The following is a 10,576-nucleotide window of genomic DNA, read 5'->3' on the forward strand; positions in this document are numbered from 1 at the left end:
AGGACGAGAGCCATGAGATGTTCCTCCTCTCAGCAAGCCCGGGTCCCAGATCCTGTTGTACCTGTGAATAGGCTGCAGGGGACGGTGAAGACCAGCAACAGCTTTCAGGGCTGCCACCTTCCGTGTGGGACAAGGAGCCGGACGTGTGCCTTTTCGGAATCAGGCTCTGCTGAGGACGAGAGCCATGAGATGTTCCTCCTCAGGGCAAGCCCGGGTCCCAGATCCTGTTGTGCCTGTGCATAGGCTGCAGGGGGACGGTGAAGACCAGCAACAGCTTTCAGGGCTGCCACCTTCCGTGTGGGACAAGGAGCCGGACGTGTGCCTTTTCGGAATCAGGCTCTGCTGAGGACGAGATCCATGAGATGTTCCTCCTCTGGGCATGCACGGGTCCCAGATCCTGTTGTGCCTGTGAATAGGCTGCAGGGGGACGGTGAAGACCAGCAACATCTTTCAGGGCTGCCACCTTCCGTGTGGGACAAGGAGCCGGACGTGTGCCTTTTCGGAATCAGGCTCTGCCGAGGACGAGATCCATGAGATGTTCCTCCTCTGGGCATGCCCGGGTCACAGATCCTGTTGTGCCTGTGAATAGGCTGCAGGGGGACGGTGAAGACCAGCAACAGCTTTCAGGGCTGCCACCTTCCGTGTGGGACAAGGAGCCGGACGTGTGCCTTTTCGGAATCAGGCTCTGCCGAGGACGAGATCCATGAGATGTTCCTCCTCTGGGCAAGCCCACGTCCCAGATCCTGTTGTGCCTGTGAATAGGCTGCAGGGGGACTGTGAAGACCAGCAACATCTTTCAGGGCTGCCACCTTCCGTGTGGGACAAGGAGCCGGACGTGTGCCTTTTCGGAATCAGGCTCTGCCGAGGACGAGAGCCATGAGATGTTCCTCCTCTGGGCAAGCCCGGTTCCCAGATGCTGTTGTACCTGTGATTAGGCTGCAGGGGGACGGTGAAGACCAGCAACAGCTTTCAGGGCTGCCACCTTCCGTGTGGGACAAGGAGCCGGACGTGTGCCTTTTCGGAATCAGGCTCTGCCGAGGACGAGATCCATGAGATGTTCCTCCTCTGGGCAAGCCCACGTCCCAGATCCTGTTGTGCCTGTGAATAGGCTGCAGGGGGACGGTGAAGACCAGCAACAGCTTTCAGGGCTGCCACCTTCCGTGTGGGACAAGGAGCCGGACGTGTGCCTTTTCGGAATCAGGCTCTGCCGAGGAAGAGATCCATGAGATGTTCCTCCTCTGGGCATGCCCGGGTCCCAGATCCTGTTGTGCCTGTGAATAGGCTGCAGGGGGACGGTGAAGACCAGCAACAGCTTTCAGGACTGCCACCTTCCGTGTGGGACAAGGAGCCGGACGTGTGCCTTTTCGGAATCAGGCTCTGCCGAGGACGAGATCCATGAGATGTTCCTCCTCTGGGCAAGCCCGGGTCCCAGATCCTGTTGTACCTGTGATTAGGCTGCAGGGGGACGGTGAAGACCAGCAACAGCTTTCAGGGCTGCCACCTTCCGTGAGGGACAAGGAGCCGGACGTGTGCCTTTTCGGAATCAGGCTCTGCCGAGGACGAGATCCATGAGATGTTCCTCCTCTGGGCAAGCCCGGGTCCCAGATCCTGTTGTGCCTGTGAATAGGCTGCAGGGGGACGGTGAAGACCAGCAACAGCTTTCAGGGCTGCCACCTTCCGTGTGGGACAAGGAGCCGGACGTGTGCCTTTTCGGAATCAGGCTCTGCCGAGGAAGAGATCCATGAGATGTTCCTCCTCTGGGCATGCCCGGGTCCCAGATCCTGTTGTGCCCGTGAATAGGCTGCAGGGGGACGGTGAAGACCAGCAACAGCTTTCAGGGCTGCCACCTTCCGTGTGGGACAAGGAGCCGGACGTGTGCCTTTTCGGAATCAGGCTCTGCCGAGGACGAGAGCCATGAGATGTTCCTCCTCTGGGCATGCCAGGGTCCCAGATGCTGTTGTACCTGTGAATAGGCTGCAGGGGGACGGTGAAGACCAGCAACAGCTTTCAGGGCTGCCACCTTCCGTGTGGGACAAGGAGCCGGACGTGTGCCTTTTCGGAATCAGGCTCTGCCGAGGACGAGAGCCATGAGATGTTCCTCCTCTGGGCAAGCCCGGGTCCCAGATCCTGTTGTGCCTGTGAATAGGCTGCAGGGGGACGGTGAAGACCAGCAAAAGCTTTCAGGGCTGCCACCTTCCGTGTGGGACAAGGAGCCGGACGTGTGCCTTTTCAGAATCAGGCTCTGCCGAGGACGAGAGCCATGAGATGTTCCTCCTCTGGGCAAGCCCGGGTCCCAGATCCTGTTGTACCTGTGAATAGGCTGCAGGGGGACGGTGAAGACCAGCAACAGCTTTCAGGGCTGCCACATTCCGTGTGGGACAAGGAGCCGGACGTGTGCCTTTTCGGAATCAGGCTCTGCCGAGGACGAGAGCCATGAGATGTTCCTCCTCTGGGCAAGCCCGGGTCCCAGATCCTGTTGTGCCTGTGAATAGGCTGCAGGGGGACGGTGAAGACCAGCAACAGCTTTCAGGGCTGCCACCTTCCGTGTGGGACAAGGAGCCGGACGTGTGCCTTTTCGGAATCAGGCTCTGCCGAGGACGAGAGCCATGAGATGTTCCTCCTCTGGGCAAGCCCGGGTCCCAGATCCTGTTGTGCCTGTGAATAGGCTGCAGGGGGACGGTGAAGACCAGCAACAGCTTTCAGGGCTGCCACCTTCCGTGTGGGACAAGGAGCCGGACGTGTGCCTTTTCGGAATCAGGCTCTGCCGAGGAAGAGATCCATGAGATGTTCCTCCTCTGGGCATGCCCGGGTCCCAGATCCTGTTGTGCCTGTGAATAGGCTGCAGGGGGACGGTGAAGACCAGCAACAGCTTTCAGGGCTGCCACCTTCCGTGTGGGACAAGGAGCCGGACATGTGCCTTTTCGGAATCAGGCTCTGCCGAGGACGAGAGCCATGAGATGTTCCTCCTCTGGGCATGCCAGGGTCCCAGATGCTGTTGTACCTGTGAATAGGCTGCAGGGGGACGGTGAAGACCAGCAACAGCTTTCAGGGCTGCCACCTTCCGTGTGGGACAAGGAGCCGGACGTGTGCCTTTTCGGAATCAGGATCTGCCGAGGACGAGAGCCATGAGATGTTCCTCCTCTGGGCAAGCCCGGGTCCCAGATCCTGTTGTGCCTGTGAATAGGCTGCAGGGGGACGGTGAAGACCAGCAAAAGCTTTCAGGGCTGCCACCTTCCGTGTGGGACAAGGAGCCGGACGTGTGCCTTTTCGGAATCAGGCTCTGCCGAGGACGAGAGCCATGAGATGTTCCTCCTCTGGGCATGACAGGGTCCCAGATGCTGTTGTACCTGTGAATAGGCTGCAGGGGGACGGTGAAGACCAGCAACAGCTTTCAGGGCTGCCACCTTCCGTGTGGGACAAGGAGCCGGACGTGTGCCTTTTCAGAATCAGGCTCTGCCGAGGACGAGAGCCATGAGATGTTCCTCCTCTGGGCAAGCCCGGGTCCCAGATCCTGTTGTACCTCTGAATAGGCTGCAGGGGGACGGTGAAGACCAGCAACAGCTTTCAGGGCTGCCACCTTCCGTGTGGGACAAGGAGCCGGACGTGTGCCTTTTCGGAATCAAGCTCTGCCGAGGAAGAGATCCATGAGATGTTCCTCCTCTGGGCATGCCCGGGTCCCAGATCCTGTTGTACCTGTGAATAGGCTGCAGGGGGACGGTGAAGACCAGCAACAGCTTTCAGGGCTGCCACCTTCCGTGTGGGACAAGGAGCCGGACGTGTGCCTTTTCGGAATCAGGCTCTGCCGAGGACGAGAGCCATGAGATGTTCCTCCTCTGGGCAAGCCCATGTCCCAGATCTTGTTGTGCGTGTGAATAGGCTACAGGGGGACGGTGAAGACCAGCAACAGCTTTCAGGGCTGCCACCTTCCGTGTGGGACAAGGAGCCGGACGTGTGCCTTTTCGGAATCAGGCTCTGCCGAGGACGAGATCCATGAGATGTTCCTCCTCTGGGCAAACCCGGGTCCCAAATCCTGTTGTACCTGTGATTAGGCTGCAGGGGGACGGTGAAGACCAGCAACAGCTTTCAGGGCTGCCACCTTCCGTGTGGGACAAGGAGCCGGACGTGTGCCTTTTCGGAATCAGGCTCTGCCGAGGACGAGAGCCATGAGATGTTCCTCCTCTCAGCAAGCCCGGGTCCCAGATCCTGTTGTACCTGTGAATAGGCTGCAGGGGGACGGTGAAGACCAGCAACAGCTTTCAGGGCTGCCACCTTCCGTGTGGGACAAGGAGCCGGACGTGTGCCTTTTCGGAATCAGGCTCTGCCGAGGACGAGAGCCATGAGATGTTCCTCCTCTGGGCAAGCCCGGGTCCCAGATCCTGTTGTACCTGTGAATAGGCTGCAGGGGGACGGTGAAGATCAGCAACAGTTTTCAGGGCTGCCACCTTCCGTGTGGGACAAGGAGCCGGACGTGTGCCTTTTCGGAATCAGGCTCTGCCGAGGACGAGAGCCATGAGATGTTCCTCCTCTCAGCAAGCCCGGGTCCCAGATCCTGTTGTACCTGTGAATAGGCTGCAGGGGACGGTGAAGACCAGCAACAGCTTTCAGGGCTGCCACCTTCCGTGTGGGACAAGGAGCCGGACGTGTGCCTTTTCGGAATCAGGCTCTGCCGAGGACGAGAGCCATGAGATGTTCCTCCTCAGGGCAAGCCCGGGTCCCAGATCCTGTTGTGCCTGTGCATAGGCTGCAGGGGGACGGTGAAGACCAGCAACAGCTTTCAGGGCTGCCACCTTCCGTGTGGGACAAGGAGCCGGACGTGTGCCTTTTCGGAATCAGGCTCTGCTGAGGACGAGATCCATGAGATGTTCCTCCTCTGGGCATGCACGGGTCCCAGATCCTGTTGTGCCTGTGAATAGGCTGCAGGGGGACGGTGAAGACCAGCAACATCTTTCAGGGCTGCCACCTTCCGTGTGGGACAAGGAGCCGGACGTGTGCCTTTTCGGAATCAGGCTCTGCCGAGGACGAGATCCATGAGATGTTCCTCCTCTGGGCATGCCCGGGTCACAGATCCTGTTGTGCCTGTGAATAGGCTGCAGGGGGACGGTGAAGACCAGCAACAGCTTTCAGGGCTGCCACCTTCCGTGTGGGACAAGGAGCCGGACGTGTGCCTTTTCGGAATCAGGCTCTGCCGAGGACGAGATCCATGAGATGTTCCTCCTCTGGGCAAGCCCACGTCCCAGATCCTGTTGTGCCTGTGAATAGGCTGCAGGGGGACTGTGAAGACCAGCAACAGCTTTCAGGGCTGCCACCTTCCGTGTGGGACAAGGAGCCGGACGTGTGCCTTTTCGGAATCAGGCTCTGCCGAGGACGAGATCCATGAGATGTTCCTCCTCTGGGCAAGCCCGGGTCCCAGATCCTGTTGTACCTGTGATTAGGCTGCAGGGGGACGGTGAAGACCAGCAACAGCTTTCAGGGCTGCCACCTTCCGTGTGGGACAAGGAGCCGGACGTGTGCCTTTTCGGAATCAGGCTCTGCCGAGGACGAGATCCATGAGATGTTCCTCCTCTGGGCAAGCCCACGTCCCAGATCCTGTTGTGCCTGTGAATAGGCTGCAGGGGGACGGTGAAGACCAGCAACAGCTTTCAGGGCTGCCACCTTCCGTGTGGGACAAGGAGCCGGACGTGTGCCTTTTCGGAATCAGGCTCTGCCGAGGAAGAGATCCATGAGATGTTCCTCCTCTGGGCATGCCCGGGTCCCAGATCCTGTTGTGCCTGTGAATAGGCTGCAGGGGGACGGTGAAGACCAGCAACAGCTTTCAGGGCTGCCACCTTCCGTGTGGGACAAGGAGCCGGACGTGTGCCTTTTCGGAATCAGGCTCTGCCGAGGACGAGATCCATGAGATGTTCCTCCTCTGGGCAAGCCCGGGTCCCAGATCCTGTTGTACCTGTGATTAGGCTGCAGGGGGACGGTGAAGACCAGCAACAGCTTTCAGGGCTGCCACCTTCCGTGAGGGACAAGGAGCCGGACGTGTGCCTTTTCGGAATCAGGCTCTGCCGAGGACGAGATCCATGAGATGTTCCTCCTCTGGGCATGCCCGGGTCCCAGATCCTGTTGTGCCTGTGAATAGGCTGCAGGGGGACGGTGAAGACCAGCAACAGCTTTCAGGGCTGCCACCTTCCGTGTGGGACAAGGAGCCGGACGTGTGCCTTTTCGGAATCAGGCTCTGCCGAGGAAGAGATCCATGAGATGTTCCTCCTCTGGGCATGCCCGGGTCCCAGATCCTGTTGTGCCCGTGAATAGGCTGCAGGGGGACGGTGAAGACCAGCAACAGCTTTCAGGGCTGCCACCTTCCGTGTGGGACAAGGAGCCGGACATGTGCCTTTTCGGAATCAGGCTCTGCCGAGGACGAGAGCCATGAGATGTTCCTCCTCTGGGCATGCCAGGGTCCCAGATGCTGTTGTACCTGTGAATAGGCTGCAGGGGGACGGTGAAGACCAGCAACAGCTTTCAGGGCTGCCACCTTCCGTGTGGGACAAGGAGCCGGACGTGTGCCTTTTCGGAATCAGGCTCTGCCGAGGACGAGAGCCATGAGATGTTCCTCCTCTGGGCAAGCCCGGGTCCCAGATCCTGTTGTGCCTGTGAATAGGCTGCAGGGGGACGGTGAAGACCAGCAAAAGCTTTCAGGGCTGCCACCTTCCGTGTGGGACAAGGAGCCGGACGTGTGCCTTTTCAGAATCAGGCTCTGCCGAGGACGAGAGCCATGAGATGTTCCTCCTCTGGGCAAGCCCGGGTCCCAGATCCTGTTGTACCTGTGAATAGGCTGCAGGGGGACGGTGAAGACCAGCAACAGCTTTCAGGGCTGCCACATTCCGTGTGGGACAAGGAGCCGGACGTGTGCCTTTTCGGAATCAGGCTCTGCCGAGGACGAGAGCCATGAGATGTTCCTCCTCTGGGCAAGCCCACGTCCCAGATCTTGTTGTGCCTGTGAATAGGCTACAGGGGGACGGTGAAGACCAGCAACAGCTTTCAGGGCTGCCACCTTCCGTGTGGGACAAGGAGCCGGACGTGTGCCTTTTCGGAATCAGGCTCTGCCGAGGACGAGATCCATGAGATGTTCCTCCTCTGGGCAAGCCCGGGTCCCAAATCCTGTTGTACCTGTGATTAGGCTGCAGGGGGACGGTGAAGACCAGCAACAGCTTTCAGGGCTGCCACCTTCCGTGTGGGACAAGGAGCCGGACGTGTGCCTTTTCGGAATCAGGCTCTGCCGAGGACGAGAGCCATGAGATGTTCCTCCTCTGGGCATGCCCGGGTCCCAGATCCTGTTGTGCCTGTGAATAGGCTGCAGGGGGACGGTGAAGACCAGCAACAGCTTTCAGGGCTGCCACCTTCCGTGTGGGACAAGGAGCCGGACGTGTGCCTTTTCGGAATCAGGCTCTGCCGAGGACGAGAGCCATGAGATGTTCCTCCTCTGGGCAAGCCCGGGTCCCAGATCCTGTTGTGCCTGTGAATAGGCTGCAGGGGGACGGTGAAGACCAGCAAAAGCTTTCAGGGCTGCCACCTTCCGTGTGGGACAAGGAGCCGGACGTGTGCCTTTTCGGAATCAGGCTCTGCCGAGGACGAGAGCCATGAGATGTTCCTCCTCTGGGCAAGCCCGGGTCCCAAATCCTGTTGTACCTGTGATTAGGCTGCAGGGGGACGGTGAAGACCAGCAACAGCTTTCAGGGCTGCCACCTTCCGTGTGGGACAAGGAGCCGGACGTGTGCCTTTTCGGAATCAGGCTCTGCCGAGGACGAGATCCATGAGATGTTCCTCCTCTGGGCATGCCCGGGTCCCAGATCCTGTTGTGCGTGTGAATAGGCTGCAGGGGGACGGTGAAGACCAGCAACAGCTTTCAGGGCTGCCACCTTCCGTGTGGGACAAGGAGCCGGACGTGTGCCTTTTCGGAATCAGGCTCTGCCGAGGACGAGATCCATGAGATGTTCCTCCTCTGGGCATGCCCGGGTCCCAGATCCTGTTGTGCCTGTGAATAGGCTGCAGGGGGACGGTGAAGACCAGCAACATCTTTCAGGGCTGCCACCTTCCGTGTGGGACAAGGAGCCGGACGTGTGCCTTTTCGGAATCAGGCTCTGCCGAGGACGAGATCCATGAGATGTTCCTCCTCTGGGCAAGCCCACGTCCCAGATCCTGTTGAGCCTGTGAATAGGCTGCAGGGGGACGGTGAAGACCAGCAACAGCTTTCAGGGCTGCCACCTTCCGTGTGGGACAAGGAGCCGGACGTGTGCCTTTTCGGAATCAGGCTCTGCCGAGGACGAGATCCATGAGATGTTCCTCCTCTGGGCAAGCCCACGTCCCAGATCCTGTTGTGCCTGTGAATAGGCTGCAGGGGGACTGTGAAGACCAGCAACAGCTTTCAGGGCTGCCACCTTCCGTGTGGGACAAGGAGCCGGACGTGTGCCTTTTCGGAATCAGGCTCTGCCGAGGACGAGATCCATGAGATGTTCCTCCTCTGGGCAAGCCCGGGTCCCAGATCCTGTTGTACCTGTGAATAGGCTGCAGGGGGACGGTGAAGATCAGCAACAGTTTTCAGGGCTGCCACCTTCCGTGTGGGACAAGGAGCCGGACGTGTGCCTTTTCGGAATCAGGCTCTGCCGAGGACGAGAGCCATGAGATGTTCCTCCTCTCAGCAAGCCCGGGTCCCAGATCCTGTTGTACCTGTGAATAGGCTGCAGGGGACGGTGAAGACCAGCAACAGCTTTCAGGGCTGCCACCTTCCGTGTGGGACAAGGAGCCGGACGTGTGCCTTTTCGGAATCAGGCTCTGCCGAGGACGAGAGCCATGAGATGTTCCTCCTCTGGGCAAGCCCGGGTCCCAGATCCTGTTGTGCCTGTGAATAGGCTGCAGGGGGACGGTGAAGACCAGCAACAGCTTTCAGGGCTGCCACCTTCCGTGTGGGACAAGGAGCCGGACGTGTGCCTTTTCGGAATCAGGCTCTGCCGAGGACGAGATCCATGAGATGTTCCTCCTCTGGGCATGCCCGGGTCCCAGATCCTGTTGTGCCTGTGAATAGGCTGCAGGGGGACGGTGAAGACCAGCAACATCTTTCAGGGCTGCCACCTTCCGTGTGGGACAAGGAGCCGGACGTGTGCCTTTTCGGAATCAGGCTCTGCCGAGGACGAGATCCATGAGATGTTCCTCCTCTGGGCAAACCCACGTCCCAGATCCTGTTGTGCCTGTGAATAGGCTGCAGGGGGACGGTGAAGACCAGCAACAGCTTTCAGGGCTGCCACCTTCTGTGTGGGACAAGGAGCCGGACGTGTGCCTTTTCGGAATCAGGCTCTGCCGAGGACGAGATCCATGAGATGTTCCTCCTCTGGGCAAGCCCACGTCCCAGATCCTGTTGTGCCTGTGAATAGGCTGCAGGGGGACGGTGAAGACCAGCAACAGCTTTCAGGGCTGCCACCTTCCGTGTGGGACAAGGAGCCGGACGTGTGCCTTTTCGGAATCAGGCTCTGCCGAGGACGAGAGCCATGAGATGTTCCTCCTCTGGGCAAGCCCGGGTCCCAGATCCTGTTGTACCTGTGAATAGGCTGCAGGGGGACGGTGAAGATCAGCAACAGTTTTCAGGGCTGCCACCTTCCGTGTGGGACAAGGAGCTGGACGTGTGCCTTTTCGGAATCAGGCTCTGCCGAGGACGAGAGCCATGAGATGTTCCTCCTCTCAGCAAGCCCGGGTCCCAGATCCTGTTGTACCTGTGAATAGGCTGCAGGGGACGGTGAAGACCAGCAACAGCTTTCAGGGCTGCCACCTTCCGTGTGGGACAAGGAGCCGGACGTGTGCCTTTTCGGAATCAGGCTCTGCCGAGGACGAGAGCCATGAGATGTTCCTCCTCAGGGCAAGCCCGGGTCCCAGATCCTGTTGTGCCTGTGCATAGGCTGCAGGGGGACGGTGAAGACCAGCAACAGCTTTCAGGGCTGCCACCTTCCGTGTGGGACAAGGAGCCGGACGTGTGCCTTTTCGGAATCAGGCTCTGCCGAGGACGAGATCCATGAGATGTTCCTCCTCTGGGCATGCCCGGGTCCCAGATCCTGTTGTGCGTGTGAATAGGCTGCAGGGGGACGGTGAAGACCAGCAACAGCTTTCAGGGCTGCCACCTTCCGTGTGGGACAAGGAGCCGGACGTGTGCCTTTTCGGAATCAGGCTCTGCCGAGGACGAGATCCATGAGATGTTCCTCCTCTGGGCATGCCCGGGTCCCAGATCCTGTTGTGCCTGTGAATAGGCTGCAGGGGGACGGTGAAGACCAGCAACATCTTTCAGGGCTGCCACCTTCCGTGTGGGACAAGGAGCCGGACGTGTGCCTTTTCGGAATCAGGCTCTGCCGAGGACGAGATCCATGAGATGTTCCTCCTCTGGGCAAGCCCACGTCCCAGATCCTGTTGAGCCTGTGAATAGGCTGCAGGGGGACGGTGAAGACCAGCAACAGCTTTCAGGGCTGCCACCTTCCGTGTGGGACAAGGAGCCGGACGTGTGCCTTTTCGGAATCAGGCTCTGCCGAGGACGAGATCCATGAGATGTTCCTCC

The sequence above is a fragment of the Accipiter gentilis genome, unplaced genomic scaffold (genome assembly GCF_929443795.1).
Source record: "Accipiter gentilis unplaced genomic scaffold, bAccGen1.1, whole genome shotgun sequence".
NCBI classification, from domain to species: Eukaryota; Metazoa; Chordata; class Aves; order Accipitriformes; family Accipitridae; genus Astur; species Astur gentilis.